Source organism: Ciconia boyciana, chromosome 3, assembly GCF_034638445.1.
Source record: "Ciconia boyciana chromosome 3, ASM3463844v1, whole genome shotgun sequence".
NCBI classification, from domain to species: domain Eukaryota; kingdom Metazoa; phylum Chordata; class Aves; order Ciconiiformes; family Ciconiidae; genus Ciconia; species Ciconia boyciana.
In genome coordinates this window covers 92803192-92810290 of record NC_132936.1, presented here as the reverse complement: position 1 = coordinate 92810290, position 7099 = coordinate 92803192, and positions in this window count along the sequence as shown.

Sequence of the window (7099 nt, the reverse complement as noted above, 5' to 3'; positions counted from 1 at the left end):
CTTACTTGCAGGATGGTCTGGGGCAAGTCACTTCAATCCTCTGTGCCCCAGTTTCCCCACATGTGAAATGGAGCTAATGATACCTCTCTAAAGCCTCTGGAAATGGATGACTGAAAAGTTCTAGATACTATTATTAGCTTATTTCCCCAGCAGTTCTGAAAATTGCATGGGACCCTATCACAAAAATACAGATAATTTTAAAAAAGTCAGGAAATGTTCTGCAGTTCAGACTCTAAGCAGAAGAAATAAGGTCCAAACCTAAGAATCTGTCTAGTGAGAATCCAGGGTTTCTCATTTAATTAAAATATAGACAGCTAACTCAAACTCCACTTCTTACCTCACTGATGATGACTAATTCACAAGAGTTCCCTAGCACCCAAACAAGGCAGGGTTTGCTGTGAGTGGGCAAAAGAAAAGTTAGAGGGAGGTCTCTCTGGGATCTATGAAAAACACGGGTATTATGCTCTCAACACGTTCCAAAAACATCAAGGATGAAAAATTGCATTTCAATATAGCCAAGAGTTCAAGTACTATAAAAGCACCATTAAAATGTACATTTGTATTGCATCACTGAGGCAGAGCATCAAAGGATACACACTAGAGTTTTACTTCACCAACTTTAATATAGGCATTGCTATATCCTGGCTGCGCTAGGACTATCTCTTTATGACTTTGCCTTTACTATCCAAATATATACATGAAGTGCTAGAAGTTGTTTCAGTGGACTGCACTGAAGAACAGCATTCTTATAAAAATAGTAGTGGATACTTTGTATTTGACTGGATCATTACCTACACAATTATGAATGAGTGTGCAATTGTGAAAACTCAAAAATTAGGCTTAACATTTACCAGTGCAGCCTTTTATAGTAAGGCCGAAATGGAAATCTGTTCCAAAGTGCAAATCTATGCAGTCTGGACTAAACAGCATAGTTAATCAACAGCTGATGGTGGTAGTTGTGTGGACTCCCCAAAAGAAAAGGACAAAAGCACCATTTTGGAAACATATTGCACATCTGACGTCGTGCACATAACATTGAAAATCAGGAAATAAACCATCAAATCTGCCTTCTGTTATGGGAAAAAGTTTGAAGCAGGGTTTTCAAGCACACAAAGTATCTCTGATATTCACTGCAGTACTGCATCCTGAAATGCCCAAGTTATTTTCAGTAGAATTTCCTACAAAATCAGAGCCTGTGTGATCATTCTTTTTGTGTTCACCTGTGTATTCATTCCAACAATTTCTTAATGATATTTCCAACCAGCTTCTAACACTGGTAGAATTGTGAAAGATAACTGAATTCCTCCTTTTTTTCCTGAAAACGGACAGATGGGTAGAGATGCTATCAGAGCCCTGGCTCTGAGAAAACTTGCAGTTGTGAGTTCAAGATATGAGAGAAGCCTCATGGGAGAAAGCCCTTATATAAACACCCCAATGATGGGAAAAGCTTTGCCTGGGGCTCACATCCTCTTAGATAGTGAAAGTCAATCACCCATGAGACAAAAAGCCATAGGAAACCAGGCTTCATTAGTTCTGCTGCCACAAAATTACTTGTTAAACAAAATGGCTATTCCAGGATTTTTTAAGAAAAGCACTGTACTGTAGGCATATGCAAGTCTGGATTTTTTTGCCCCTTTTTCACTAAGTGCTTCTCTTTACTAAACTATAAATTGTGTACCCAACTCACCAAGAAACAGTCTCACTGCCAAAAATAGGAAGACAAATAAAATAGCAACCTATGAAGCACACAAGATAAGAATTGAGGGAACGTTTGCACAACCAAAGCATGACACAAATCTACTGAAAACAACAAAGAATGAACAATTTAAACTACTTGCCTACTTTGCCAACAAGTGATGCCTGATTTTTAACAAATAAATCTTTAGAAGAACATGAAGAAAAAAAGAAAGCAAAAAATCAAGCTATTCAGAATTTTCTTTTCAGCAGTATATTTTGTCCTAAATTTTCAGCAGTGGTTTTGCATGCCAAAACATCTGAAATGAGATTTATGATTAGAGAGTGAATTTTGAAAATACAGCTAAAAACACCAAGCCTATTTTGATGTCTCATAGCTGGTCAACTCAGAAATGAGGCATACAAAATCTTTAGTGATTTTATTTTTAATCATGGGTTGTGTGTATACTTTTTTGCTTCTTGGAGTTCTTACTCTGTTTGGGAGAGGAGAAAATTTAGTCACAAAAGTCCCTCTGTATTCTTGACAGTACGCACTCTTCAAACACTAAAGCAAGTTACAAAACTGTAATAATCTGCCCATCAAATTATGGATTTCATACATACACACACACACAAAATACCCTCAACACCCTGGAAATCTTTTGCTATTGTGATTGCACCAGCATTCACAAAAACAACCTAGAGACTTTGGCCAGGGTCAAGGAATTGAATCTTTTGGGTTCCCCAGTATCATCAGGCTGAAAAAGTAAGGCTCAGCAGCTTTCTTCCCTGGTGGTCTGTTAGTGTGGATTTATACTGGTTTACATTTTTCAGGTCTGCTTCAGGAAGCAGGCTACAGACTTTAAAAAAAACAACAACCCAAGTTCACCTCAAACCAAGTGGCCAATAACCATAAGCCTCACTGAGCTCTGGCTCAAAAGCCTCAGAAAACAGGGAGGGTGAGGGTGGCAGCAGTCCCATATGTGAAATATGCACATTGGTACGGACAGAGATCCATCCACTGCTCTGGAAAGCAATTGCTTGAAGGATTTATTCATTCTCTCACGCCTCTCGTGATTGCACTTACTCCTTTCTTACTTTTTCATCCCATCTTTGCAAACAAAGTATAGTTTGTAAAGGGCTGCAGTCATGCAGATATGGATCAAAACAAGTTCCTTAGTTTAGCCCCTTGTCTGTATTGTTCCCAGTTAGTAGGATAACAGGAAAACACTTAGCTGTAGCCAGATTAAAACTTCTGTAGAATAATATTTTCTTTACCATTCTTAAGCCCCACTTAAATCAACTTTTTCCCTTTACTGTTTTGTTTAAATCTTCCTTTTTTTCCCCTGTCCCTTTCTTAAGTAAAGTCCCCATAATCTTTCTCTTTGCACCTTAAAAGTTGATTCAGTTTGCTACCTCCTTCCTTCATTTTCTGTGACATTGGAACCATTTCCAGCTTATTTCCCTACCAGGTGACCTGCTTTATATGTCTTGTCACAACATCTTCACATCTTCATATCAAATTTTCAGTTTTCTCCACCCAGGTGTTATGTGACTGGAGCAAGAACAGAATGCAGGAGGTAACCAAGCATCAGACTGGAGCTAGGAGAAACACTGATGATGAGAAGACAATGAACATCCTCTAAAGAAAGAAATACCTGCTTATTTTTTCTAGCTTGGCATGCCATAACTGTTCTCTGCCTCACATAATGCTCTGTCCCAGGAGCAAGTCTCCATGTCCTGGGCAGAGCTGACTGGTATCACTCCAATCAAATGCAATTTTGCATTTAATGGAGATGTTTAGATAGGGGATTTTAACCTGGGTCTCTGGAATCCCAGACAATTACTGATTCTTAGATGATATATACATACCTCTCTTCAGTGTTTACGGACCATTCATCAAGCCATTTTGTAATTATTTGACATTCTTTCTCTTCTTATTTTAGTATCTTTGGTGAACTTCACTGATACGTTCCCTAATCAATCTTTGTCTGTAACTCAGTGGTTGAGTCACCATCCCTGGAGGTATTTCAAAGACACGCAGACATGGCACTTAGGGACATGGTTTAGTGGTGGACTTGGAAGGGTTAGGTTAATGGCTGGACTCGATGATCTTAAGGGTCTTTCCCAACCTAAATGATTCTGTGATTCTATGATTCTAAATGGCTAATTAACACCAGAACCCTCACCAGCTAAACTCTGTGGCACCTAAGCATCATTACTCTAAGTCCCTCCACTATTTTTTAAACCATGTTGATGCATACATTTAAGCTGATTTCAAAATTTGTATACTGCATATTCCATGGTCCTCCACTGATTTAGTAATGTAAAAATAACACAGTCAAATGTGATGAGGTCTGTTAGTGACATAAACAAGGGCTATGACTGGAATGGAAATAGCTATATGTAGGCACATATTCATTGAGAAGAGAAATGATCTGTAAGAGTCAGGCATCCAGGGAAACATGAATTAAGGGGGTAAGTGCTCCAATGCAGATATCTGATCCTGCACATTCCAGACTATCTGGGACCTTGGTCTTCTGATGCCTGCCCCTCCCCCCTCCGCCTTGTATCTCTGTAAATAACATTTCTGAATATGAACCACCCTGCATCTGGCACAGGACTGCTTATGCCAAGCTGACTACACCCTTCCCCTGGGGCGTAAGGTCATGAATCATGATAAACAAGCAGTATAGGAATTTCACACCTTATAAAATTATTGTTTACAAGTAATAGCAGTGATTACTCCAAAAGCATTTCAGAAAAAAAAAGGGGAAAAAAGTTAATTAGATATGCAGACACAGTAATTAGGCTGTAGCCACTACCAGTTATCTCTTCACCCAGCAGTCTAAGTCTCCCTTTATTCTTCTGCTGCTTTTTCTCCAAGGAACCTTAACCCCCTGCAATCCTACGGAGAGGAGAAGCATCATTTAAATACCCTGTCCCTGCAGCACAAAACCCTAATTCAGTTCCTTTCCTTGCTCCTCAGGAAGAAACAAGCCAAGAGGGTAACGTGGGGTATATTCATTCTCCTTACTAGCTTGAGACTAGTCAGACTTGGAGACTATCCAAATTATTCAGTCTCGTAGCCCTCCCTTATGCAATTGCTCCAAGCATAATCCGACTGGGAGCAGGCTGTTGGATAACATCCAGCACTCGTGAGCCTGTGTGTCCTTTTGATGTGTGGCATGGACGGCCAGCCACACAGAAACACCAGAGACACCATCTGGGAAGAGGTGAAGAGCAGCTTGCCCAGCCTCTCTGTTCCAGCCGAGTAGAGATCAAGGGCAGACGACCTGCAGCCCGCACAGCCAGGGCAGAGAAGCAGCTGCTCAGTCACACTTCCAGCCTGGAGCTGACACTTCTCAGCTGAGACACAGGGACCCCGGTCTAAGCAAAAACCTGCTGTAGCATCCCCAGGCTACAGTTTGTGTTTCTTTCCACTCCAGTTTAGTTGCAAGTACCACCATACTTAAAGTGGGAAGCCACCCGTTTTCTATCCCCCCATACAGCTGTTCACCCGTGATGTGTGGTCGCAAATAACACACGCAAACTCCTTGTAGCCCTGCAAGCGTGTGTGTACCACACACTGAAGTACAATTCTCACTGTTGTCTCACCCCTCTGTGCAATCAGTTGTATGACATTGGACAGGGTAGGTTCTACATGCCACAGACAAATCTCTTTCCCTCACTCTTAGTCTTTTGGCAACAAAGATTACTTATGCGTTCAGGCTTTCTACATTTAGAAAAGTCTCTTTAAAGCTGAAAACTCCACACAGGGACTTTCCAGACCTTTCAGAGCTATTGGAAACAGCAACAGCATGTGTCCTCCTCCACTCTCACCAGTGAGATATTTAGGAGTTCCTTTGGGCTCATCTTAAAAATACCCAGAGCACAAAAATAAGTTGTGCCTGAAGGTCAGTTAAAATGAGATCTTCCAAATGGTGTTGAAAGTGTCCCACTAGATGACACAGCTGAGAGTAGGGGCTGGGATTTATTTCCCAACACCTTTCATATAGCTCAGTCAGTACTTATGCTGATGGCAAGGGGGAGCCAGGGAAAGATTCCAGAGGGTCAAATATTGCAGATCTCTTCCTTTCTGTGTAGGGACGTGGACAGACTGACTGAAATGGTGGCAGCGTGCCTAGCACAACAAGGTCCTGCTCCATGACCAGGGATCCATGAAACAGGGTTACAGAAAACAACAGCTACACCTTCCCTTGCCACTCAGCCATAGGATGGGTCCAGCTGCTGTTGAATTTACAGGTTCTCTGCAAAGAAGGGTGCTATGGCCTGGCTGCCGCACCAGTGCTGTCATCTGTAGCTGGAATATAGCACATAGGGGACTGCAGGCATGCATGAATTTCAGATTTCTATTTCTTCCTACAAATTAAACCCTTTTACAGTTATATTTCTCTAAAGATATTCTGGGCATTGGTATTTGTTCTGCGCAGCTGTGAGAGGCTTCTTTGACTTCATATAGAAGTTACATCTGCTATATTCACCATCTGCTATATTCACAAGAAAGTGTAATATATAAAAATAATATTAAGGTGGAGATAGGAGCTGCCTAAATGAAAGCAGAAGATTAAAATCCTTATTCTGGGGCAGAAGAAAGTCATTAATTTTAGTAGTTGCTGCTCACTAGCAAGTCTGATTATTTTATGGTTCCCATCTCTTTACCCTTTCCTGTTTAATTATTCTCCCTTATCAGTCATTTAGAGACTAAGGACCTTCAAGACTGGCTTAATTCAGGCTTGTCCTCTTTTATGTTTTCTTGTCAAGACTGCTGTTATCTACTTGTTCTTCCATCTGTGGCTTATTTGTTCTGCCAAGGCAACAAGCTTCTCTTTTGTCAGCTCCGCAAGGTCACCTCTGGGACATCTTCCATATGTGTAACTATATCCGAACCCAATGGCTCTAAGGTCACCTGCAAAGCCCTTTGCCTTTTACAAGGCCTTACCTCGCACCTCTACCCACTCACAGAAAATCACAGTAACTTGTACATAAACTGAATGCACTAAAAACTGATGTTCTTATTCCTTTGCCTCTTTGGCAGTCCTTGAGCTGTGGTTTTCCTGGAGGAGGAACTGTATTCTTCAGCTATGTCTAGACTGGTCAAACTAATAGTGTTTGAGCACAGGCCCACCACAGTCACCCATCTTGCTGAATTGGTAGCATGGCCTCTGGCATGGTTTTAGCTTAGGCCAGCTAACTCTCTTTCAAGCATTATGTGGGCACAGTTCAAGTTCGGACATTAGATTTGGCCAGGGACCATTCCCAATAAACAGTTGACAGGTCCAGTGTTGTTTGGGAGAGGAAAGCATTTAGATGTATGGACATGAGCTCTGCCATGTCAGCATGGAGCAGGCTGACATCCTACCAGACATTACTGTAAGCGTCAGTCCTTGCAGTAGGGACTGCT